The sequence below is a fragment of the Lepidochelys olivacea genome (assembly GCF_965140295.1).
Source record: "Lepidochelys olivacea isolate rLepOli2 genome assembly, chromosome: 12".
Classification (NCBI taxonomy): domain Eukaryota; kingdom Metazoa; phylum Chordata; order Testudines; family Cheloniidae; genus Lepidochelys; species Lepidochelys olivacea.
This window is the reverse complement of record NC_140422.1, coordinates 25,320,418-25,347,352: the sequence shown is the minus strand read 5'-3', so window position 1 is coordinate 25,347,352 and position 26,935 is coordinate 25,320,418. Positions and strand designations below refer to the sequence as shown.

The window sequence follows — 26,935 nt, the reverse complement described above, 5'->3', positions numbered from 1 at the left end:
GCTAAATATGAAGATAACATTTGTTCCCAAAGGAAACTGCAGCAAAAATATGTCCACCTCAATCTTCAATTCTGTCTTTGCTTTTCTCTGTTCTTTCCCCTGATGGGTGCTTTCATCTCAGTGCCCAGCTGCTCAATCACATTGTCACAATGAGCCAAAAGCTGATCCCACTGAATTCAAGGGAGCTTTACCAATGGGATCAGGATTTAGCTTTAGAATGGAACTGTAACACACAGAACGACTCACCTCCTGTTTTGGGATTACTCTTGAAATCTGGGATGATAAGAAATAGGAGCCTGGTGTGATTCTTGAAAGATATGCCTCAGAAATCTGATATATCTCTATGCAGTAGAACCTCAGAGTTACGAACAGCTAGGTAATGGGGGTTGTTCGTAACTCTGAAATGTTTGTAACTCTGAACAAAACTTTAGGGTTGTTCTTTCAAAAGTCTACAACTGAACATTGACTTAATACAGCTTTGAAACTTTTCTATGCAGAAAAAAAATGCTGCTTTTAACCATCTTAATTTAAATGAAACAAGCACAGAAATAATTTCCTTATCTTGTCAAATCTTTTTTTGAACTTTCCCTACTTTTTTTAGTAGTTTATTTTTAACGCAGTACTGTACTATACAATATTTGCTCTTTTTCTTGTCTCTGTGCCTGATTGCATACTTCTGGTTCCAAATGAAGTGTGTGGTTGACTAGTCAGTTTGTAACTCTGAGGTTCTACTGTATTTTGATCTATACAACATTGTTGATTCATAACTGTCCCTGATAAATTCCATTACTGTACTCTCCTTGCATAATACTGAAATCAATGGCAGATGTTGTGCAAAGTGTTGAGAAAATAAGAACAAAAGAAAGAAAAGTTAATAGTTTTCATACTGCCAGGCTTGTAATTCTATCATCTTTGTTATAATGTTGCTATTATTACCCATGCAAAACCTTCTTCTTCAATATGGTATGACTAATCACTGCTGCTAAGGGGTGAGTTGTCAAAACACATCTATGGCTGCAAACACTTGCATGTGTTATGCTGGTGCCCTGTGGATCCTGAAGAGAAATACCATATCAAAATGGAAGATATTATGGATCAGATCTTCAACTAGTGTAATCAGGAGGGGCTTAGTCCTGATGCCATTCAAATCAATGGAAAAACTCCCATTGTCTTGAATGGAGCTAGATCAAGCTGCCCTTAAAAATCTGACCTAGTGTATTTATAGAAATAACCATGTTAGTCCTTCAGTGGGAAATAGTGTCCATTTTGGGGAGGAGCAGGTAAGAGATCGGGGATTTGAATGTCCAGCTTTGCACATTCAAAATTTTCTATTCCCTTGTATTTTAATTTTATTGTGAGGCAAAACAGAAGTGTTTTACCTCTTAGATTTTGGAATAATGTCCCCAGGAAAGTGATGGAGTTCACACTGGTTGGGCCACCAAAGCTTAGTTAGAAAAAGCACTGGAGAATATGTTGCAGGGAGCAATCCTGCACTGACCCTTGAGGAATGGACTGGGTGACCTAATCCATCTTTCTGTCTGTATGATTCTAAAATATTGCCAACCCTGAGTATTAAAAAATTAAGACTCAGGCCCCCACAATCATGAGATTGACTTAAAATTCATGAGCTCTTTTAAAATAAGAAGTTCCTTTTTGTTCTTGATATTTGCCTTTTGGTGTTGTAGCTTTTCACAATTCACATTTTCAAATTTTCTGTGGAACTAGGGCAACAAACGTCCCTTTCTCAAAAAAAAAAAAAGAGGGGGGGGAGAAAGAAAAGAAAAAGAAAGCTAGCTGAGATTCTCATGCAATCACACGACTTTTGGAGTTGGTTTAAGAAAAAAACAAATACTGTGAGGCTCATGATAAAATGGAATAGTTAGCAACACTGCCATTTTTCCTAAACTTTTCCTAAACTTCAGTACAGGTAACTGAAAATGAAATATTGTATTTCAGATGGCACAGATCTGTGTAATTAAACAGACACATTCTTGTACTCTCCTTACTAGTGACTGCCATCTTCTGGCTAGTTAAGCAAAGGTCACATGTACAAACAGCTAATTGTACAGTTTAATATACATAATCAAACATGGAAAAATATTATGTATATATCGGGATATATATATTTGTAATACAGAGTCAAGTTTACTTATTACAGTTGTTTCGATTTTCTTATTCCAGATAAACTTTTTCTTTCATTTTGCAGCCCACATTGGGAAAGACCCTTTTAGTCTAATAGGTCTTCCCTTTATGAAGCAAGTAGTAATGATTTTCTGTCATTATTTTAAGCATTATTTAGTCTAAATACATTCTAGAGTTGAAAGACTGAAAATTCATGCTGACCTTCCAGGAAATATTAAAGGCAGAGTTTTAAAATATATTCCATGTTCTTTCAGAATAGAGCCATGCATGAGAGAACAAAGGGTTTTGGAAAGAGTGCTAGTTATTTCCAAAAGGAGCTGTGATCAGAAGCCACATAGTCTTGTAGTGGCCAATACAGATCACTTGAGATACAGTGCTAAAACCAGGCACCCCTTGCACAGAGATCAGTTATCATGGAAAGCATTGGATTCTACTTTAAGTGAAACTTTATCAAGTGCTTTTGTGCTTCAGGTCTGATAATTACTGAGGGCTCAGTTTTGTACCCTTTATCTATGTTGAGTAATGAACAAAATAGGGCTAGTTGTGTGAGTAAGTACTACTGAATGTGAGTATGGGTTCAGATTAGGGATATGGAAATTTTATTTAATGAAGCAGAGTTGATTGCAAGAGAGTAAGGCCCCATCCCATTTACTTTTTCTTAGACATCTTTGGCTTCTTCCTGAAACTTCTATCCAGAAACAAGAGTGCAGGGTTCTTCTAGGATTCAGAGCATGAGAAGTTCTCTGTAGCTTTAAAATTGTAGATTCATAACAGGCTGCAATTATCTGCCTGGAACTTCCTTCCCAGATAAATGAGGATCACGTGTTCCTGGTACAGCAAACCATTGCGGTTCCTCAGCATTCAGATTCTCCCAAATCTCTCGCTTTTTCAGCTCCATGAGCAGCATCAGAATCCAGCCAAATGAAAGATCCAGTCTCACTTCTAAGCTCTACTTCCCAATCTACTTGTCAAATGGGGAGGAAGCCCAAAGCTAGCAGTATAGAGCAGATAATAGTATCACAGAATTAGAGCGGGGAAAAGTTTATCCCCCTTCAGGGGCAGGGTACAGAGAGCAATCTGATATTTCTAAATGGCAGATTTTCTATAAAGGGAAGCATTTGGAGCTAGTTCTTCATCTGGTATGTAGAGAGAATTTCTAATGATCCTGGGAACTATTTGAGAGAGACATTTATTAACATACCAAGTCTGTCTCTTATCCTTGTGGCTAAGCCTAATGTCTGTCGTATTATTAAAAAGACATTCACTTGTCTAGATCACTGAAAGCTAGCAGAGTCTTCTGGGCCCCATAATGAAGGACCCTGCACTATTTCTGATTTATATTAATAGGTCAGGGAGATCTTGCTACTTTTTAGCTGCCAACAACACCTTTTTGGTAAAATACAGTGTCTACACTGAAATAGATTGAATTGAAAATGGAGAATATTTCAAAATTAATGCATGAGTACAGCAAAGCATGTATCTTTGCTCTTGATCCAACTCTAGCACTCTTACTGATCTATAATTCTGTTTAAGGTCAGACCCTTCACCTTTATCTGTAAAGTGTTTAAACTAACTATATTTGACTTTTAAAAGAACCCTCTATTTTGCATGAATCTTAGGTCATGTTTACATTACAAGCGTATGTTAACTTACATCAGCATACAGTCACCGCAGTTATTAAATCACTTGTGTGTGTGTGTGCATAGCTGGCTCCTTGTGTCAGCAGTGCGTGTCTTCACCAAGATTGTATTGCATCAACTGTACTGTCACTGGGGGGCATTGAGGGACAGCTCCTGAAGGCCAGTAACAGCCGACGTAACCAATGCTGTGTCTACACTGAGTTGACCTAATTACATTGACCATGAGGCCTGATCTACACTTCAGACTTAGGTCGATGCAAGGAAGCTTACATCAACCTAAGTGTCTGTGACGGGTTAGATCACAGAAACCCCCTTGGGACTTCCACCTGATGTGCTGAAACTACCTCTGAGCCCATTTTTCCTGGCAGCTTGGGACTTCAGTACCCTGTCTTGTTGAGCCAGACATGCTAGCCAGCTGCAAACACAGACCCAGGTCTGAACCACATCCTCCAAAACCTGCAGGCTTAACTGAAAACAGCTTAAAAAGTGCTCCTGTCTCCAGCACCCAGAAACCCAGTTCCCAATGGGATCCAAACCCTAGATAAATCCGTTTTACTCTGTATAAAGCTTATACAGGGTAAACTCATAAATTGTCCGCCCTCTATAACACTGATAAAGAGATATGCACAGCTGTTTGCTCCCCTAGGAATTACTTACTTACTCTGAGTTAATTAATAAGCAAAAAGTGATTTTATTAAATATAAAAAGTAGGATTTAAGTGGTTCCAAGTAATAACAGATAGAACAAAGTAAATTACCAAGCAAAATAAAACAAAAACACACAAGTCTAAGCCTAATACAGTAGGAAACTGAATACAGATGAAATCTCACCCTCAGAGATGTTCCAATAAGCTTCTTTCACAGACTAGGCTCCTTTCTAGTCTGAGCCCAATCCTTTCTCCTGGTACAGTTCAGGTGTAGTTAGGTTTCCAGTTCAGGTAGTAGTTAGGGGATTTCCAGTTCAGGTAGTAGTTCAGGGGATTTCTCATGACTGGAACCTCCTTTGTTCTGTTTCACATCCTTTTATAGCTTTGGCACAAGGTGGGAATCTTTCATCTCTCTGGGTTCCCACCCGTTCTTCTAAATGGAAAAGCACCAGGTTTAAGATGGATTCCAGTACCAGGTGACATGGTCACATGTCCTGTGAGACCCCAAGCCTTCATTCTTCCTGGCCTGACACACAGGAAGGCTTGCAAGTAAACAGAGCCATCTATAGTCAATTGTCCTAGTTGATGGGAGCCATCAAGATTCCAAACCACCATTAATGGCCCACACTTTGCATAATTACAACAGGAGTTATATTTCATATTTCTAGTTTCAGATACAAGAATGATACATTTATACAAATAGGATGACCACACTCAGTAGATTATGAGCTTTGTAATAATACCTTACAAGAGACCTTTTGCATGAAGCATATTCCAGCTACATTATATTCACACTCATTAGCATATTTTCATAAAATCATATGGAGTGCAATGTCACAGTGTCTACACTAAAATTCGGCTCCCCCCTATGTAACTGCCCCACTAAGCTGACTTAAGCACTCCATCTCCACCAGAGGTATAGTGCTTAGGTCGATGTAGTTAGGTTGACGCAGTGTCAGGGTAGACACTGCATTGTTTACATCGACTGTTACTGGCTTTTTCCAAAGCCATCCCACAATGCCCCACACTGACAGTACAATCAGTACAAGTGCTCCTAGTGAAGATGCACATTCCCAACACAAGGAGCATAGTGTGGATACGCAAAAGTCATTTAATTACTGTGGCGGCTGTATGCCAACCTAACTTAGGTTGACACAATTTTGAAGTGTAAACATACCCTGAGTCTATACCGCTCGGGGAGGTGGTGTTACTAAATTAGTGTAGAGATTCACTTACATCAGCAAGAGCCAAATTTAAATGAAGACACTTCCACAGCTAGGCTCTTGATCCAACTCTAGCACTCTTACTGATCCATACTTCTGTTTAAGATCAGATCCATAGCCTTTATCTGTAAAGTGTTTAAACTAATTATATTTGACTTTTAAAAGAACCCTCTATTTTGCATGAATCCTTGGCCATGTTTACATTACAAACTTATGTCGACCTAACTTACCTCGCCATACAGTCACCACAGTTATTAAATCGCTTGTGTGCGCGCGCACACCTGGCTCCTTCTGTCAGCAGTGCATGTACTCACCAGGAGAGGAGCACTTGTATCAATTGTATTCTCATTGCAGGGCATTGAGGGACGGCTCCAGTAACAGGCAGCTTACGTTGACCTAACTGTTTAATGTAGACCAGGCTTTAGTTGCGATGCTGTAATACAATTCTGTTCTCAGCATTTGTAGTAGAGTATGATAAATATTACAGTACATGAGGCCACGACCATTGTATCACTTCATCTCCTGCTGGGATAACAGGCATTCCTCCACTGAATCTGTTGTACTGACATAGTTAATTATAGTCTGTCAGTGCATTTATCTTTACATCTATCCTAGTCTTTGCTATGTGGGCCATGATCTGGAAGCAGCATTTACAAGAGAGCAACACTCTCAGAATTATAATGGACAAAATACTAACTAGGGTGTAGTTATATCCAAAAGTGTAGAACTTACTGAAATGCAACCAACCCAAATCAACGTTTATAAGACAAAACACCCATGACAGGGTGGTCTTCCCTTTAAAGGCAGTAGTGCCCAGGGTCAGCCCACCTGCCACCTGGTATGGCCCTTTAAGGGTTTGAAGGTTCAGTTTAAGGACTTAAGGGAGATACGGAGAGAAAGTAAGTGGTCTGGGGAATGAATGGTGCTTGGGAGGAAATCTGGTCACTGTATCTTTAAGGGCCCAAGGCCAGGAGCCTTGCGGAGAGAACAGGGCCAGGTTCACCTCTGCCCCTAACCAACTGGGAATGGGCTGGGAGAGGGGAACCAGCAAAATGCTGCCTCCTGCCTCACAGTATGGCAGATGCTCTGCAGAGCCTTGAGGTTGTAGGGAGAAGATGCTAGTAGCAGAAGCCTTCCTCTGAGCCTGAGGAGTAAGTGGAGCCAGCTGAGGGAGAAGCTGATTAAGGCCCTACAGTGGGCTGAAGTACCCCCAGCTCCAGGAAGAGAGTTGGGGCTCCTGCTTTGAGAAGAGACAGTAAGTGAATTACCCACAGCTACAGGAGGAGAGCTGGGAACTCCATGTTTGAGGGAGTGACCAGTTGAAGTACAACCCCAGCTCCAGGAAGGGAATTAGAGATCTCTTGAACAGTTGAGAGCTGATCAGACTCTTATAAGAACTCAGAGTGGGGTGACCTGGTGCCATTAACAAAGTAAGTTAGTCTTTCTATAAAGACTTTATAAATCAGACCCTAAAAAGGTGGTAATTGTCTAAGTTGGGAAAGGACCTGAGCTGGAGCTGAGTGTATGTGCCCCCAAAGGGGTTGTCCTGGAGACCAGTAGCCCTTAACACCAACATACTGGTAATAGGTTGAAAATGTTTTGCACTGGCCATAGAACAAACTTCCAACTTAAGCTCCCTCTGTGGCAGTAATAAAATAAGAGTTGTTTTCTTATATCTACTATATAAAGTGATAAAAATTAAAAAGTTGTACAAAATTCCAGCAAGACCAAAATAACATGTGCCCCTGACACTGTAATATTCATCAGCCTGTTCAGCTTGAATTCTTTCATCACGAACACATTAGATAACAGGGAGAACAACTGGCAGTAGGTGCTTCTGTGACAGCTCAGCAATGGTAGGGTATTTGAAGATTGCAAACAACTGTTAAATCTCATTATCCTCAAACATAGTTGTGCCTTAAACTGTGTAAATGATTTGCCTAATAAATTGGTTAGTCTCTAAGGTGCCACAAGTACTCCTTTTTTTTTTGTGTGTAAATGATTGGACATACTTCTACTCCCTTACACTTCTCCAATCCATTTGCCTTACTCTTACATCCACTGTGCACCCATTTTCTGTAGGTGCTTTTGACTATGCAAGATAAAAAGCAGAGGAGAACTGAGCCCAAGCTTGCTCTCTGCCCAAAGGAGATTTACTGGTACCGCACAAGCAGCAACAGGCTAAGCTTTCTTATGTTCCCTACAGGCATTAGTTTCTTTACCTATTAAATCTTTGACCTATCTGCTGATACTGCCAATAGGGGTATTGATTACAGTGGTGGTGGTTATTTTGTGGACTCTCATAAAGTGACCTGGCCCTTTAAGGAGGATCGGGCTCAGCTTCACATGTGACAGCATTAGCCCACCTCCCCAGGCAGAGAGAATGAGTTCAAGGGTCACATGATGGGGAATATGTGACTAAGACCTAGGCCTGCTGGGAGATATAAAGGGTAGCCCAGGGCCATTTGGGAGAGACTTCAGGGACCTGGATGCTTATTTCAGTGACCAGGTCTGTAGTGACCACTGCAAGACCTCCTTGCTGAGCCCCTGCTACACTACCCTCATCTTCGGGCACAAGTGGTAGAGCCCCCTCAGTATGTTGGAGGCTGGTCCTGGCTGCTGTCATCAGAGTTGGAGACTTCCTGGATTATGGCCAGTAGGAGTGGGTGGACCCCATAATGCTTGCCTAGCAGGTGGGGCTGCCTCCCTGATGTGTCACCTGCCATGTATGCCAGGACATGAAGGCTGCTCTGCCTCCCTGGGTTACCTTGAGTGGGCTCTAAAAGAAGGTGCTCCCAGGCCCTCCAGAGCTGATCACTGAGCCCTTCCTCCCTTTCCCTATCCCCATCTGCCTTCATTGCATGACCCAAGTGGGCTGCATGCTGTCAGCTGGTCTGTCTGAACCGCACCTTGAGAACAACTCTGAGCACTTGTGTTCCATACCATCCACTTCTTGCCCTTAAGTCCTGCCTGGACACTAAATGGCATGACGCGTTACCACCAACGGAGGGTGAGGAGCTGTGGTGGGCCAACCTATCTTCCACTCAGGCCCCATAGCCTGCTGGGGATATTAGTTGGTAGCTCCTCCATGAAGCCATGGCTGGTGTGGTTCAGTCTCCTGATACTCGTTCTTTTTGTGGCAAGAGGGAGATCCTAGTGCATGTCTGTCTATAGTATGCCAGGTTACAGCCATTTTTCTGGCTCCTCCAGAACCTCCTGCTCAAGTGCTGCCCCATGAAAACTGAGACCTCCTACTCAATCTCCTTCTGGCACTGCCCAAGATAACAGTTCAACAGACCAGGAGGAGGAAGCTCAATGGGCGCTGTGCTCTGAGACTGGGACACACTTCTGTTCCTTCCTTTCCTCATGTATCCAGGAAGAGTTCTCGGGGCAGTGACCTCTGACTCCTTGGACTCCTTTGTGGAGCAGTGGGTGACGACCCCGGTTCACCGTCCCTCTTTGGATCCCAACTTCTGAACAAACAACCTCACTCCTGCCCCTGTTCTCATTTGTTGTCCCTTGTAATCTATTGATCCTTGGTTCAGTGGCCCCTCCCTTGATTGAGGAAGGTTCTGAGTTTTAGTTGAACTTTACCCATCCGTCCAGGACATCAAAGAGGTAGAAAGTCCAGAATGAGTAGATCTGGCAGTGTGATGGGGTGTCTGCCCCACACTGGTGGAGAAAGGGTTAAAAGCAGCCGTGGGGAGGCTGCGCAGCAGACAGCTAATCAGAGAGGGGCTGCAATGTGCAGCCAGTCAGGGAAGAGCAGGCCCATATATAAAGAGAGCTGCAGGACAGAGTTTCCTCTTGGGAGCCCAGGGATAAGGTACTGGGTCCCTGAAGGGATGAGGGAACCGCCAGCACCCTGGGCCGGGCCGGGAAGCGGGAGCTCCGAAGACCAAAGCCCTTATACAGGTGCTAGAGCTACAGGGAAGTGGCCCAGGGAAATGGACGGAGGGGGTTGAAGGAGACACAGAGTGTGGCTGCGGCCTAGAGGGTCCCTGGGTTGAGACCTGAAGTAGTGGGTGGGCACAGGTCTTCCCCCACCTCACCCATACTTGCCACTGAGGGGAGTGACCAGTGAAGGGCTGAAGTTTGCCACTGAGGCAAGTGGCTACAACCTTGGGCTGCAGTCAGTCACGGAGGCGATGGCTGGACAGAAGACTGCTGTTCCCCCAGAATGGGGGGAGAAAGGAATGGGGCACAGCCGGAGGGCTGTGTCCTGAAAAGAACGCCACGATCCTTGAGGTGACGTGGGTCCGGAGCAGAAGTGATGGTGGTGAGATACCAGCAAAGGAGGGCGCCCTGGGAAAAGACTGAGCTAATTCCCAGGATGGCCAGCAGGAGGCACCGTGGTGGTGTGTTCTTCCCCGTTACAGACAGTGAGTGCTTCTGTAAGGAATGGATAAGGGCCAGTGAGGAAGCCTAGGCTGAGTAACAGTCTAGGCAGAAGGCCTGGGAGGGAGACCTCCTAGGAGGAGAAGCCTCAGCAGGGGCAAGACTTAGAACCCTACACAAAGGTGTGCCCAGCGAGGGAGGCTGGATAGAAGATTGATGTTTTGAGCTTTATGTTAATGAATCAGACTCCCAAAAGAGGAGAAAACACTTGCAGTATGAAGTCTCATTCTCTAGGGAACTGAGGGGAAACTGAGGCAGCAGCAGGTCCCAAATCCAGACCTGATAAGCCCTGCTATGTGGACTTTTTTGATGAACACCAATTTATTTAGGCTGCTGAACAGCCTTCATTCACTAATGATGATCTGTCATTGATGACCTAGGTCAAATCTGCAACCAGGGGCTAACGGTGAAAGGTTCTATATCCCATTACAAATCCCTGAGCCATATATTAGTCCATATGGAAAATATATATGGACATGTGAAGTACATTAAAGTTTCACAAGCCTCTTAGTAAAAGGAACACTTATCGGTCCTGTTTTGTAAACATGGGTGTGCACAATTGGGGGGCAAGTAGGGGCAGACCCACCCCGGTAATAATTGGCAGGGGCACAAACTCCTCTGTCCCCGGTGGAGGCACAGAACGTGCCCCTCCAAAAGCGGTGGAATTTAAATTCCTGCACCTGCCCCTGTTGGCAGAGTACCAGACTCATTTCCATGGTTTAGAAAGTCACTATGGGCCCAGTCCAACATGAATTGACTTCAGTAGGGAGCTGAACTGGGCCATGAATATGCATTCTGTGTTGCTATGCAATGCAGTGTTTCAAACACACAGTCCTCTGTTTGACTGTTTACCAGACTAGTGCAGGGTGTCCTTGTGTGCCCTTCTCTAGTTATTGTTTTGCCTAGGACTGTCCATTGTCATTTCTATGAAGGCCTTCAGCAAATGTAAACGTTCAAAAAGATTCTTGTTTGTGAATGTACTCTTAAGCAGATGCAGACTTGTTTAAAGACAACAGATTTTTCTTAAAGTAGTTTACCACGGTGAACAATGAAATGGAATATTCCCCAGCACTAAATGATATGCCCTTTATATCAGATATCATTTCTGATAGCTCAACAAAAATATAAATTTGATCCCTGAAAACTAAACCCAAATTATGTGCACTGTGCTCTCTCATGGAGAGGAGAAAATTAAGGTAAAATGAGGCCCTAAAGTTTCTAGAGAAACAGAATCAATATAGCATGATCCCCTCCTACTCGTTGTCCTATGCTGTAGAATATGCAGATCAGCTAACACCAGGTAGTTTCAGCTTGACCAGAATGTCACTTTTATTAAATAATAAAAAAGCAATTGTATTGTAAAATGGATGTAGAAAGCTAATTATAGTTAGCCTTGGAGGCTGGCAGTCAGAACTCCTAGGTTTTGTTTTGAACACGGTCACTGATTTGCCATGAGACCTTGAGCAAATCATTAAACCATTCTCTGTGCCTGTTTCCTTGTCTGTGAAGTGGGGATAATAATGCCCCAGAGGAATATTGAGACTCAATTAGTTTTTATCAAGTGTTTTGAGATCATCGGGGAGAGCTGCTATAGAAGTGCAAAGGTATTATGCTTAAATGTCAGCACTCATAAGAAGAGAAGGGGCTCAACGATAAGTAGTCTGAAAATGCCATCTAGTGGCCTGATTTCACATCATTAAGATACAAGAACTACCCCAAGAAACTTTTTCTTTGAGAAAACTTAGCCTATTCTAGTCATAAATGCTAGTGACCAGGGGAGGGGGGAAAATGGTCTTGGTAGCAAGGCTAGAAATCCCTGTTTTGGCTGTAAGGACATAATCATAGAGTCAGTGTTCTGTGTGTTTAAAAATCACTTCATGTTACTGCTCTCCTTTATCTGACAGATTGGAGGCAGAGCTGATGCTAGGCATAAGTAGACTAAGCAATTGCTTGGGGCCCCACACAGCTCAAAGGGACCCCCTATTCGCTTTTATTGTGTGTTGTGGGCCCCCCCCCAATATTCATGCTTAAAACCCCCATTGGGCTAGCACTGGTACTGACTGGGAGAATCCTCAGACCAGTAAAACGTATGTTCTGTTAACTAACTTTTAGGGCTGTCAAGTGATTAAATAAAATTAATTGTGATTAATTGCACTGTTAAACAACAATAGAATACCATTTTATTTTAAATATTTGTGGATGTTTACTACATTTTCAAGTGCTCACTTTATATTTAGTTTTGATTACAAATATCTGCACTGTAAAAAACAAAATAAAATTATTTTTCAATTCACCTCATACAAGTACTGTAGTGCAATCTCTTTATCATGAAAGTTGAACTTACAAATGTAGAATTATGAACAAAAAACCCTGCACTCAAAATCAAAACAGTGTAAAACTTTAGTGCCTACAAGTCCAGTCAGTCCTACTTCTTGGTCAGCCAATCACTCAGATAAACAAAGTTGGTTACAATTTGCAGGAGATAATGCTTCCCGCTTCTTGTTTACAATGTCACCTGAAAGTGAGAAAAGGTGTTTACATGGCACTGTTGTAGGTGGCGTTGCAAGATATTTATGTGCCAGATGTGCTAAAGATTCATATGTCCCTTCATGTTTCAACCACCATTCCAGAGGACACGCTTCCATGCTGATGATGGGTTCTGCTTGATAACGATCCAAAGCAGTGTGGACTGACGCATGTTCATTTTCATCATCTGAGTCAGAAGCCACCAGCAGGTTGATTTTCTTTTTTGGTGGTTGGGTTCTGCAGTTTCCACATCAGAGTGTTGCTGTTTTAGGACTTCTAAAAGCATTCTCAACACCTCATCACGCTCAGATTTTGGAAGGCATTTCAGATTCTTATACCTTGGGTCAAGTGCTGTAGCTATTTTTAGAAATCTCACATCAGTACCTTCTTTGCGTTTTGTCAAATCTACTGTGAAAGTGTTCTTAAAACGAACATGTGCTGGGTCATCATCCAAGACTGCTATAACATGAAACTTTTGCAGAATGCAGGTAAAACAGAGCAGGAGATCCAGGACCAAGGAGTTTAGTCACAAATTTAATTGATGCATTATTTCTTTAATGAGCATCATCAGCATGGAAGCATGCCTTCTGGAATGGTGGCCAAAGCATGAAGGGGCACATGAATGTTTAGCATATCTGGCATGTCAATACCTTGCAACGCCGGCTACAAAAGTGCCATGCGGAACGCCTGTTCTCACGTTCAGGTGACGTAAATAAGATGCAGGCAGCAGTATCTCCCGTAAATGTAAACAAACTTGTTTGTCTTAGTGATTAGCAGAATAAGAAGTAGAACTGAGTGGACTTATAGGCTCTAAAATTTTACACTGTTTTGTTTTTGAGTGCAGTTATGTAACCAAAAAATCTGCATTTGTAAGTTACACTTTCATAATAAAGAGATTGCACTTCAGTACTTGTATGAGGTGAATTGAAAAATACTATTTATTTTGTTATTCATTTTTACAGCTTGTAATAAAAATAATAATATAAAGTGAGCACTGTGCACTTCATATTCTGTGTTGTAATTGAAATCAATATTGAACATATAGAAAAACAGCCAAAAATATTTAACAAATTTCAATTGGTATTCTATTGTTATAAGTGCGATTACTTGCAATTAATTTTTAATCACAATTGCAATTAATTTTTTAATCGCAATAAATGTTTTTGAGTTAGTCACATGAATTAACTGCGATTAATTGATAGCCCTACTAACTTTTCGTCAGTAATAGTTCCAATTTGACTTTGAATTTTTTTATTTTCTAAAGACAAAAACTTTTGGGTACTTTCAAGGAGATGTTAGTTCAGTGGTGACATAAACATAACCTTCACTCTAGGTGTAAATTGACCAGAAAATGGGTGTAAGTGGCAAAGTACTATAGGGTGACTTGTACTGACTGGGCATTCAATGGTGTGCAAAGGCTAAGGAGGCAGAAAGGAAGCATATCAGGAAAAGCAACAAGGATACTCTATGTAAAATAAGGTAACTTATCTTGCATCTCCTGTTAATTGCTTTTCATGCTATATTGCTCCTCCCACTCTTTAGGCATGTGCGGTCCTTCTGCACAGCCACCCAATATCAGATCAGCAAATGGTACTATTTTACCACTAATACATGGCTTCTCACAAGTTAACAGTTGGGCCCTGATTTTCCTTATTTACATCAGTTTTACTATGAAATTCTGGCTTCAATAGAGTTACTCCTGACTTTCACTAGTGTAAGGCAGAGGGGAAATCAAACCCCTGCTGTGACACTTAACACACTAAAAGAAAAGGAGGACTTGTGGCACCTTAGAGACTAACAAATTTATTTGAGCATAAGCTTTCGTGAGCTACAGAGCTGTAGCTCACGAAAGCTTATGCTCAAATAAATTTGTTAGTCTCTAAGGTGCCACAAGTCCTCATTTTCTTTTTGCGGATACAGACTAACACGGCTGCTACTCTGAAACTTAACACACTGTTTGTATCACCATTTAATTTCAGTGTTTGTTTGTTTTTTTAAAAACTTGCTTGTGCTTAGGTCAGATCTAAACTTGGTCCAGTATGTGTTGAGTTTCCTCTTGGTCTCATCACTTGTTGAACATAGTAGAGGTTTCAGAGTAGCAGCCGTGTTAGTCTGTATCCGCAAAAAGAAAAGGAGTACTTGTGGCACCTTAGAGACTGTAGGGAGCCAGGGTGGCTTCCCTCCGAACCAGAGGGTAAAGAGCCACCCTCTCAGCCTGAGTGGGCAGGGCCAGATCAAGCCAATCCCTGGAAGGGGAGGTGTGGGACAGGAAGTACAAAGGGCGGGGCCCTTTGCCCAGAGAAGAGAGCACCAGGGAGGGAGGGAGACACAGGCTGCTCCCTTGCGATCCTGCTGCCGACCCAGGGGAGGCCCTGGGCCAGGAGGAACCTGACCGGGAGGAAGGCCTGTGGCGACCAGGACTGCCAGCCGCTGAGTACCCAGAGGACCTGGAGGGGCCCGGCTGTAGCCCGGGCCAGCGTGAGTCCGACACAGAGGGGGAGCTGGAGCTGCCAGCAGCAGAATACCTGGACAAGCTGGAGGGACCAGAGAGACGTGCTTGAGAGACAGGGTAGGAAGTAGCCCAGGGGCAGAACTGCACCGTGGGGTGGGTGTGTTTGGTCAGCGGGCGTGGGTGGCCCCCCGCTGACCGAGTGGCGGGACCTTCGCCTCCTGCCACTGTCAGGGCCCTGGGCTGGAACGCAGTGGAGTTGGGTGGGCCTGTGTTCCCCTACCCCGGCCAACCTGGCTGAGGGGCGTGCTACAAACCCATACCCAGCGCTCCCCTGCCTGAGGGGCGCGCTGCAGACTCCGGCCGGCACACCTCTCCCTCTAATTCCCCAATGCCCGAAAGGTGTGACTAAGGCCCACCAGTGGGACCATGGCTCTCCATTGCCCCCTAGGGGCTCGGAGGACCGATTGAAACCTGTCACAGAGACTAACCAATTTATTAGCGCAAAAGCTTTCGTGAGCTACAGCTCACTTCATCGGATGCATCCGATGAAGTGAGCTGTAGCTCAGGAAAGCTTATGCTCACATAAATTGGTTAGTCTCTAAGGTGCCACAAGTCCTCCTTTTCTTTTTGAACATAGTAGAGTAGCCCATGTGTCTTAAGGGATAGGCTAGGACAGGATATATGTGCTGCAGTTTACTTTGGTATATTACTGGATCAAATTGATGGGCATATGACACACTCTGCACCAGGACGATGTATTTGCATTAGGCACTTGCACTTCTGAAGCTACATCTATGTCACCAGCACAACTTCTCTTAATGTAGATAGAACCAGACTGGTCTCTGCTGCACCAGTGGGTGTGGAATGAGGCCAGGGAGACTGGAATGACATTTTGCTAGTGGCTGATTGTGCTTATCCCATGTGCATTTACTGTTTTCAGTTTGTTTGCATTTCTGGGATTTGGATATTTGTTAGGTTATTTATGTAATAGGCTCAAAGTTTGGAGTTTGCCTTAATGAACCTAAAGGAATGTTATTGCTCTGACTGAAGTTTTGAGCATATTTATTTTGTTATTTATTGGTGTCTTTATTAAACACACAGATCTAACCTTCTTGTAAAGGGTTCCTGGTGATGTCCCATTATCCCAGCAGAACAATATCTACTGTAAACTCCTGGTTCAGTGCATGCCCTCCACATGGAGGCACAAAAGTCTGTCGTGTGAGACAGAATCATTTTGTGTGTAGCTTGTGTATGTGGTGTGTGTGTTTTTTTTTTTTAATTTAACTCTATTGGTGCACTTCTAGTGTGCAGGGAAGGCCTAACTCAGTCTGTATGGTCTGCTGAGGGCAGCTCAGCCCATTCTTAGACCGGCCTCCCTTTGCAAGGGCTACTAAATACGTTTAGATATATTAACAATTCCCAAGTATTTAAATCTGTTATCGGTTGGTCAAACCTAACTGAAGCTGATGGGTGTAACAGCTACCTTTCATCTATAATACATATAAAGTAGCCATTAAGCTCCTTGGGCCTTACCCAGAGTTTTGATTAAGAAAATGGATGGCAGCATCAGATTCTGCGTGGACTATAGAAAATAAAACTAAATCTCTTTAAAGGATTCTTATCAATTGTCATGAATAGGCAATTCCCTGGATGCTGTGGCAGATTAAATCTAGTTTTCCACACTGGATCTTAAAAGTGGCTATTGGCAGGTGGAAGTAAATCCAAAGGACAAGGAGAACTTTTTTTGGCAGCTGAACAAAGCCTATGGCAATTTAAAATGACAGCCACACATGAAAGGCTAGTGGTAAGCGTATTACATGGCATGCCTCTCAGCTTGTTTGTTATGCCTGGATGATGAACTGGTGCATACTAAAAACTTTTACAGGTGGTCCCTGATAAGCTGAAGGCTGCCAATCTGAAACTGAACACAAAGAAATGTGAGGGTTTTTTTTTTTAAATATTTTACCCTGGGCACAGTTGGCAGAGATAGCTGCAGCGCTACAGAGTAAATTCTACTCTTGTTACAGAAGATTTATTTGGGAAGTTTGTTAATACTGCAAAACAACTTACACAAGTTTCACACTTACTGATGGCAACAGAATTACTCCTAATTTACACTGATGTAAAGCAGAATGGAATCAGACCTCTAATGTGCTATCTAGTGTGCCCTTGTTAGCCAAGAAGGCCAGTAGTATTTTGGGATGTATAAGTAGGGGCATTGCCAGCAGATCGAGGGACGTGATCGTTCCCCTCTATTCAACACTGGTGAGGTCTCATCTGGAGTACTGTGTCCAGTTTTGGGCCCCACACCACAAGAAGGATGTGGAAAAATTGGAGAGAGTCCAGCGGAGGGCAACAAAAATGATTAGGGGACTGGAACACATGACTTATGAGGAGAGGCTGAGGGAACTGGGGATGTTTAGTCTGCGGAAGAGAAGAATGAGGGGGGATTTGATAGCTGCTTTCAACTACCTGAAAGGGGGTTCCAAAGAGGATGGCTCTAGACTGTTCTCAGTGGTAGCAGATGACAGAACAAGGAGTAATGGTCTCAAGTTGCAGTGGAGGAGATTTAGGTTGGATATTAGGAAAAACTTTTTCACTAGGAGGGTGGTGAAACACTGGAATGCGTTACCTAGGAAGGTGGTGGAATCTCCTTCCTTAGAAGTTTTTAAGGTCAGGCTTGACAAAGCCCTGGCTGGGATGATTTAGTTGGGTATTGGTCCTGCTTTGAGCAGGGGGTTGGACTAGATGACCTCCTGAGGTCCCTTCCAACCATGATATTCTATGATTCTATGATCTACAGCACTGAATTTCAATGAAAACTGCACCCATGTATGCCAGGTCTAAATTTGGCTTGCCTAGAGGGTTCCCCCTTGGTGATCACAACATAGTACAACAGCCCACATGTATGTAGGGATATGCTATAGTAAATAAGATCTAGATTCTATAACAACTCTGATCCATCTACATTTCACACCAGTGTAATAGCATTGATGTAGTTACACTGGTACAAACCCCTAGTGTTGATGTGCTGCACTGGTGTGAAGTGGGGCTTTCACTAATGCACTTTTCTTTGGTATGCTGGATTAAGTTGCACTGGTGCAAGCTCTGTTTTGCACCAATCCAGTGCATTAGGAATTTATACTGATGAACCTACATCAATGTCTTTACATTAGCCTGATTTTCCTTAATGTAGCTAGAGCCAGAGGCCTGCTGTAAACTGAGAGGTTATGCCAATTTAATTTAAATCAGGTGTTAAATTGATACAAATCCCTGTGTGGGCACTCTTATTTCACCTTATTAGTGGGGTTTTTCCAGTTAATCTTAAACAGATGCCTAATCAACTTGCCAAATAAGATAAACCAAAATATGCTGTGTTCAAACCAAAATAAGTGTCCACACAGCCTTTTGCACCAGTTTAACTAAATCAGTGTTTAAAAATCCCATCTTCAGTTAAACTAGGTCAACTCTGTCTGTAGACAAGGCCTTGGTCAGTGCTGTAACAGCAGGGGTAGGATGAGGTTGGGACTGGAATGACATTTTGCTAATGTCTGTTTGTGCTTATCCTGTGTGCTTCAGCGTGTTCAGTTTGTTTGCATTTCTGGAATTGGGGTATTTGTTTCAGGTTATTTATCTAACAGGTGTTCAAAGCGTGGAGTTTGCCCTAAAGAAACTAAAGGAATGTTATCGCTCTGACTGAAGTTCTTGAGCAAATTTGTTTGTCCCAGCTTTGTTTTTATTTGTCTCATCTCTAAAATTAGATCTGTGTCTATTAACGTGCCAGTTATTCATGCCCACCTTTGGAACTTCAGAAGATGAGGTGTAGCCTAGTGAAGTGCGTGCTCCGCACAATACCTACCATAAACATGTGGCTCAGTGCATGCCTCTGCATGGAGGTTCAAAAGTCCATGTGGGGTGAGGCAAGGCCATTTTGCCTTTCAAAAACCTATGTAGTTCTACTGGCACACTGCGTGTGGGTGAGGCCTAGCTCAGACTGTGTGCTCTGCTTAGGCACTTCCTAATTACACTTCCTAACCACACAAAACTGAACACCCTAGCTCTGCCCCTTCCCTGAGGCCCCGCCCCCACTCACTACATTCCCCCTCCCTCTGTGGCTTGCTGTCCCCCATCCTCACTCACTTTCACTAGGCTGGGGCAGTGTGTTGGGGTGAAGGTGCGGGCTCTGGGGTGGGGCCAGAAATGTGGATTTCAGGGCTTGGAAGGGGACTCTGGACTGGGGCAGGGAATCGGTGTGGAGGGGGGTGAGGGCTCCAGCTGGAGGTGTGGGCTCTGGGCTGGGGATGAGGGGTTTGGGGTGCAGGAGGGGGCTCTGGGTTGGGTGGGGGCTCAGGGCTGGGGCAGGGGTGCAGGCTTACCTTGGGTGGCTCCCAGTCAGTGGCGCTGCAAGGCTAAGGCAGGCTCCCCTGTCTGTCCTGGCACCACGCTGCGCCCCGGATGCGGCCAGCAGGTCCAGCTCCGAGGCGCAGGGGCCAGGAGGCTCCACACACTGCTCTCACCTACAGGCACCATCTCCCATTCGCCACAGTTCCAGTCTTCTGGAATTTCCACAGCGCTCCAAGACTTACTAAAAAATCAACATTAATGGTTGTGTGAGTTTCTCAACCAGCTCTCTTAAAACTCTTTGCAAGTTATCTGGAGCTGCTGATTTAAAAAATGTCTAACTTCAATTTCTGCTGTTTAACATTTTTTCCATTCCACTATTATCTCGGGGGGAGGGGGGGAAGAAAGGAGGGAGTTTCATCACATAAAGAACAGAAATATTTAATAGAAAAAACTATTCTAGATCCAAACATTTTCTAACCCTTTAAGGTAAGTATTCTAAACAGTTGTTTGGTAAGCGAATATGAAAAGGTAGTTTCCATGCTTGAAGCTCCATCTCGAACTCACTCCTTGCTTCTTGCCTTTAGAATCACTTACATTTGGTGAAGTGTCTTGCTCAATTGTATCCATCTATTAACTCTGCTAAAATGAGAACCTATCCAGAGATGTCACTGCTACATCAAAATCACTTTAATTCGCTAACACTTACTACTTCTTCCCTAAAGGTATATGACCTTTTTGTCTCTTCCTAAGTTTTTGGCACCTCTGTTGCTAGGTATCAGAGTAACAGCCGTGTTAGTCTGTATTCACAACAAGAAAAGGAGTACTTGTGGCACCTTAGAGACTAACCAATTTATGTGAGCATAAGTTTTCGTGAGCTACAGCTCACTTCATCGGATGCATCCTTAAACACAAACTTTGCAGACGTCTAGTCCAAGCATCCTCTATCTGATCAGAATACACCCAGTATCCTAGTTACTGCTGAATAATGAAGATTGTTCTGTAGGTCTTTCCTAGGATTACTTCCACTATGAATGATAGCTCACTTTCCAGTATATTTGACACCATTTGCAAAGGATATCCAATTCAGACCAGGCCTCTGAAATATGACTGTTGCAGAGGCTGCATAAAGTCACTGAGTCTTGCCCGTGCAGAGAGCAGCATCAGGATTTATGCATTGCTGAAGTGGAACAATTACAAATGTCATTGTCTTTGTCAGCATTTCTCTCTCCTGCCTAGTGTAACGGTAACTAACACCGAGCTGGTTACCCCCCTCAGACTGTAATCAGAGGCAGCAATTCATTCCAAAAATAATGCCACCTTAATCTTTTGTTATGAAACTTGAATTGGCCAAGATTATGACTAATGAAGATCACTTTTAGTATTATATCGAGATTGCATTAATGGAAGATATTGCATTCAATGTTAAGGTTACACGATTAAAATTAGTCAGAATACTGAAGAATCTAAAATAACTAACCTGCCCTACTGAAAGCCTGTATATTCATGTACTTTACATCATAAGCAGCTATATAGTAAGACAGTAGTTTTATTTATTCAGCCCCAACATAAGCTGGGAACTTTACAGATACAGAAGACCGATCCCTGCCTTTTGAGTTTACAATCTTAGACCCTGATTTTTCCAATGAACTCTGTACCAGTGGGCCACTGCACCCAAAGGATTACAGAATTCAGTTTAAGGGCTTGGCTGTGGCTGGCCTCTCCATGGATATGGTGCCGGGGGGGGGAGCAGTGCATGGAGTGGCACGTGGGCCACCATTGCCTTGTCCTCCCCTTCCCCCCAAAGACTGATCACAAGCATAGTCCTTGAGCACACATAGTGTCTTTCATAACCTCACCTTTCTTCACCTACACAACCACACCAGTCAACAGGGCTAGCTGGCTGTGGAAATAAGCATGTGCTGCACTTATCTTAAGGGGTAATAGCAACTAGCAAAATTTCCCTGGTGTCTCAAAGCTCCTACTGAGGTGATACAGCTGCACCCCACCAATCCAGGCCTGTGCTTTCAGGGCCTGCTGAAAACCTATTAAAATCAGTCAACAGATTCCCATGGGTTTTAAGGAGTATCAGAACAGGCCTTAAATGCATGATGATTCAAAAATGACCTGTAACTTTTGGTTGCCACAGCTCTGGGTGCTCAACAACTTAAGGGTCCTTGGGGTTGGTTTATTTGTCAGAAGTGCTGAGTATCCACATGTCCCCCTGACATCATGAGTCAGTATTATGAAAATTTAACAATTAAATAAACCAAAAGAAAAACCCTTAAGTATACTCAGTGGGGGGCAAAAGAAAAGCACTTATCCTACGGGTGCTCATTAGATACCTTTTGTTGTTCGTTACTTGGAATACAGTAAACCAATTATTTAAAATCAAACATTTAAACTACCATCTCAGGAAAGCGCAATCTAGGTACTTGAAATTACGTTAAACTATTAGGGAAGATTATTTACGAAACTGTAAAATCCACCACCATTTGGAATGTGTAAAATAAGGTTGAATAAAACTAAAGAGAATGTACCGTAGGAACAACTCCCCAAGAAACAATTGGCTTGGAATGACCAATTGTATTTGTATTATTATGGTAGTACCTAGGCACCTGAGTCACAGAACCCGACTCTTTCCTGGTAGGCACTATACAAAGAGAACACAAGGATGGTCTCTGCCACAAAGAGCTTATAATCTATATAGCTGACTTCCGTTTCTAATTTTCTGATTCTGTAAAGCTATCCATAAATCAAATTCTAAATAGGCAGAGCTAGCCAGTTGGTAAAATTTGTTAAAAATGAGGAGTGCAGGTTTGTACCTGCTTGACTTTAAAATACTGAGGTTTAAAATTGTATGAACACATAGATGCATCTACCTTGCTAAGGTAGTTGCCAAGATTGTACATACAAATAAAGTTTTCATCACAAAGTCCAACTGTTCATATAAGTGGCCATTTGTGTGCTGTTACCCAGTTGGCATTTACAGTTGCAATAAGAATATAGAATGGCCATAGTGGGCCAGCCCAATGGTCCATCTAGCCCAGTATCCTGTCTTCCAACAGTGGCCAATGCCAGGTGCTTCAGGCGGAATGAACAGAACAGGTGATCAAGTGATCTATCCCATCACCCTTTCTCAACTTCTGGCAAACAAAAGCTAGGGGTTCTATCCCTGCCCATCCTGGCTAATAGCCATTGATGGACCAATCCTTCATGAATTTACCTAGTTCTTTTTTGAACCGTTATAGACTTAGTCTTCACAACATCCTCTGGCAAAGAGTTCCACAGATTGTGTGGATTGCGTTGTGTGAAGAAATACTCCCTTCTGCTTGTTTTAAACCTGCTGCCTACTGAATTTCATTTGGTGACCCCCTAGTTCTTGTGTTATGGCACACAATTTGTGCTTGTGACCTGCAAATATTTATGGCACATATGCATGCAGTTTTTAAAATTAGTCCCCAAATGTACTTTTCTTCTCTTCCCTTCTGCTCTCTCACTTTGGGGTACCAAGGGGCAATGCTGTAAGAACATCAGCTTCTAGCTCTCCCCTAACACTCCCACCCAGATCCTTGACCATACAGGTATCTCAGATGGATTTCCACCAGTTCTGTTGAGATAAAGAGTTAGAAACAGGTACTGGATCCTTCTGAAAAAGGTACAGAGCTCCTATATCTAGACAGGTGTGGCATACGAGACCGTTATATCTAGGAAAAATTGCAGAGCCATTGGCCATTATCTTTGAAAACTCGTGGCGAACGGGGGAAGTCCCGGATGACTGGAAAAAGGCTAATGTAGTGCCAATCTTTAAAAAAGGGAAGAAGGAGGATCCTGGGAACTACAGGCCAGTCAGCCTCACCTCAGTCCCCAGAAAAATCATGGAGCAGGTCCTCAAAGAATCAATCCTGAAGCACTTACATGAGAGGAAAGTGATCAGGAACAGTCAGCATGGATTCACCAAGGGAAGGTCATGCCTGACTAATCTAATCGCCTTCTGTGATGAGATTACTGGTTCTGTGGATGAAGGGAAAGCAGTGGATGTATTGTTTCTTGACTTTAGCAAAGCTTTTGACACGGTCTCCCACAGTATTCTTGTCAGCAAGTTAAGGAAGTATGGGCTGGATGAATGCACTATAAGGTGGGTAGAAAGTTGGCTAGATTGTCGGGCTCAACGGGTAGTGATCAATGGCTCCATGTCTAGTTGGCAGCCGGCGTCAAGTGGAGTGCCCCAGGGGTCGGTCCTGGGGCCGGTTTTGTTCAATATCTTCATAAATGATCTGGAGGATGGTGTGGATTGCACTCTCAGCAAATTTGCGGATGATACTAAACTGGGAGGAGTGGTAGATACGCTGGGGGGCAGGGATAGGATACAGAGGGGCCTAGACAAATTGGAGGATTGGGCCAAAAGAAATCTGAGGTTCAATAAGGATAAGTGCAGGGTCCTGCACTTAGGACGGAAGAACCCCAATGCATAGCTACAGACTAGGGACCGAATGGCTAGGCAGCAGTTCTGCGGAAAAGGACCTAGGAGTGACAGTGGACGAGAAGCTGGATATGAGTCAGCAGTGTGCCCTTGTTGCCAAGAAGGCCAATGGCATTTTGGGATGTATAACGTGATCGTCCCCCTCTATTTGACATTGGTGAGGCCTCATCTGGAGTACTGTGTCCAGTTTTGGGCCCCACACTACAAGAAGGATGTGGATAAATTGGAGAGAGTCCAGCGGAGGGCAACAAAAATGATTAGGGGACTGGAACACATGACTTATGAAGAGAGGCTGAGGGAACTGGGATTTTTTAGTCTGCAGAAAAGAAGAATGAGGGGGGATTTGATAGCTGCTTTCAACTACCTGAGAGGTGGTTCCAGAGAGGATGGTTCTAGACTATTCTCAGTGGTAGAAGAGGACAGGACAAGGAGTAATGGTCTCAAGTTGCAGTGGGGGAGGTTTAGGTTGGATATTAGGAAAAACTTTTTCACTAGGAGGGTGGTGAAACACTGGAATGCGTTACCTACGGAGGTGGTAGAATCTCCTTCCTGAGAAGTTTTTAAGGTCAGGCTTGACAAAGCCCTGGCTGGGATGATTTAATTGGGGATTGGTCCTGCTTTGAGCAGGGGGTTGGACTAGATGACCTCCTGAGGTCCCTTCCAACCCTGATATTCTATGATTCTATAAAACTGTTACTGAGTAAGGCTGAAATTCCATGTGCCTCAGGCCATGATAATAATGGATGGAAAAGCAGGAAACATCACTGCTTTTTTTTTTTTTTTTTTAAATCATGCCTGCTATTTGAAGCTGCTTAGGGAGTCAGTTAAAATAAGTCCCGGGTAGATGGCTTAGTGGGTAGTGGACAAGGAGGCACCTGCTTTAGACATTTATTAGGTAGTATTAAATTTATCATTCATGTCGCTGCAGGGGTAGAGGGCACGTTGTCTTGTTGCACGGAGGGAATGGCTGTCTGTCTGTTAACTACAGTAATAGTTCCTGCTAGACTCAAACACACACCACGGAGCAAGATTGAGCTGGGCCCCCGTGGCTTTTAATGGCTGTGGTGGGTAACGGGGTACGCTGGGCCCAGAAGCACGTCTCACCAGGCCTGGCTGTGGAAAGCATTTGGGGGACCCTACATGCGGCCTGCAGCACCACTCCTGAGCACGGAGTCCGAGCCACAGCGTGGAGGGGCCTCTGCCCTGGCGCTAGAGCCCCGGGGCCAGCCCCCAGAGCGTCTCCCCTACGGCCCAGCTCTGCCGCTCCCCGCGCTCCCCTCACACGGGGAAGAAGCAGCGGCCACCGCCCCGGACAAACCTGCCTGAGGCGGGGCCTGTGGGAGGCTCCCCAAGCGGAGCAGCCGGTTGGCTGCAGGCTCTGCGCGTCAGGGCCCCTCCGCCCTGGAGCCGCCGGACAGCCCCGACCCCGCAACCGGCACCGCGGACTAGTGTCTGGGCCGGCGCGGCGGGCAGCCTGAGAGCGGCGTCCCTGCAGCCGGGTAAGGGCGGCCGCGGGGCCGAAGTGCGTCGCTGGGCGGGAGCCGCCGCGTGGGGCGGGGGGAGCCGGGGGCTCGAGGGGAGCGGGAGCCGGAGCCGCTCCCTTGGCGCTGTGGCGATGCTGAGGCCGGAGCCGCTGCAGGGCGCGAAACCACGGCCTCTGGTGCTGCCCCCTCCCGCTTGCGGCGCCGCTGAGCCCTACCCCAGCAGCCTACGCAGCGAGTGCGACCCAGGCACGCTCCGCCGAGGCCTCGCTCCCCTGGGGAGGGGAGGAGCCGGGCGGGTCGCGGCCGCGCCCGTGTGTCTGCGCTGGGCCGGCCGCCCGCTGGCTCGCCGCCTCGGGGAGGGCCCTAGGGAAGGGCAAGGCGAGCCCCAAGCCGTGGTGGCGTGGGCTGGTCCCGCGAGCGCACGGAGCCGAGGGCAGGGCGGCTGTTACCCGGCTCCCCTTGTGGGGGACGGGAGGCTGCTCCGATAGAAGAAAAGGAGGACTTGTGGCACCTTAGAGACTAACCAATTTATGTGAGCATAAGCTTTCGTGAGCTACAGCTGAAGTGAGCTGTAGCTCACGAAAGCTCATGCTCACATAAATTGGTTAGTCTCTAAGGTGCCACAAGTTCTCCTTTTCTTTTTGCGAATACAGACTAACACGGCTGTTACTCTGAAACCTGCTCCGATAGGGTTGCCGGGTGTCCGGTTTTCGATCCGAGCGCCCTGTCGAAAAGGGACCTTGGTGGCTCCGGTCAGCACCGTTGGGCCGTTAAAAGTCCGGTTGGCGCAGAGCTTGCAGCCTCCCTACCTGGCTCTGTGCGGCTCCTGGGATGCAGCCGGCATGTCCCTTTGGCTCCTAGGGGTAGGGGCAGCCACGGGGACTCGACGCGCTCCCCTTACCCTGAGCGCTGGTTCCGCAGCTCCCATTGGCCAGGGACTGTGGTCAATGGGAGCTGCGGGGGCGGCACCAGCATGTGGAGCTGCCTGGCCGTGCCTCTGCCTGGGAGCCAAATGTGTGACTAGCTCCCATGAGCCATTTGAGGTAAGCGCTGTCCAGAGGAGTCTGCATCCCAACCCACCTCCCACACCCCAATCCTCTGCCCCAGTCCCCTCTTGCACCCAAACTCCTGTCCGGACGCTGCACCCCAAGCCCCTTTCCCATCCTGGAGTTCCCTTCCGCACCCTGAACCCATCATTTCTGGCCCCATCCTGGAGCCCATGTCATCAGCCAGAGCCCTCACCGCATTGTGTAGTCATACAGTACAGAACCAGACTGCAGCTTTACTTTTCAAAGGGAGTGTTTAGAATTACTGAGGTGCTCAAGACAAGTTCTGTGTAGAAAGCTTCAGTGTGAGGTCCGATAGCACCACATGCCCTTAAGAGGAGTCATGCAGATTTGGGCAGTAGAGAAAGCAAAAAGTAGATAAATAAACAAGGAGGTCTCTCTCAAATGATCTAACAACCATCCTTGACAAAAGTAAAAATATGACAGGTTTCAGAGTAACAGCCGTGTTAGTCTGTATTCGCAAAAAGAAAAAGGAGTACTTGTGGCACCTTAGACTAACCAATTTATTTGAGCATAAGCTTTCGTGAGCTACA

General features: G+C 44.9%; 1 protein-coding gene and 1 long non-coding RNA gene across 4 annotated transcripts in view; one reads left to right on the top strand and one right to left on the bottom strand.

Annotated features, from left to right (window-relative positions):
• Positions 1-4,449: 4,449 nt before the first annotated feature.
• On the bottom strand, positions 4,450-25,614 carry LOC311528964. Of its 2 annotated transcripts, none has more exons than XR_014713741.1 (3): positions 25,551-25,614; positions 19,404-19,612; positions 4,450-4,861 (listed from the first exon to the last, which is right to left on the bottom strand). It is a non-coding gene; the product is annotated as an uncharacterized lncRNA (long non-coding RNA). The 2 variants fall into 2 exon arrangements; XR_014713742.1 differs by lacking the exon at positions 25,551-25,614 and adding an exon at positions 25,170-25,274.
• PDP2 (pyruvate dehydrogenase phosphatase catalytic subunit 2) overlaps positions 25,241-26,935 on the top strand; it is a 35,257-nt gene continuing 33,562 nt past the window's right edge. Inside the window, exon 1 of one of the 2 annotated variants that reach the window (XR_014713740.1) lies at positions 25,241-25,350. The gene's annotated coding sequence lies outside the window, so the exon portion shown is untranslated. The remainder of the gene's footprint in view (positions 25,351-26,935) is intronic. The other variant, XM_084644503.1, reaches the window with a different exon arrangement.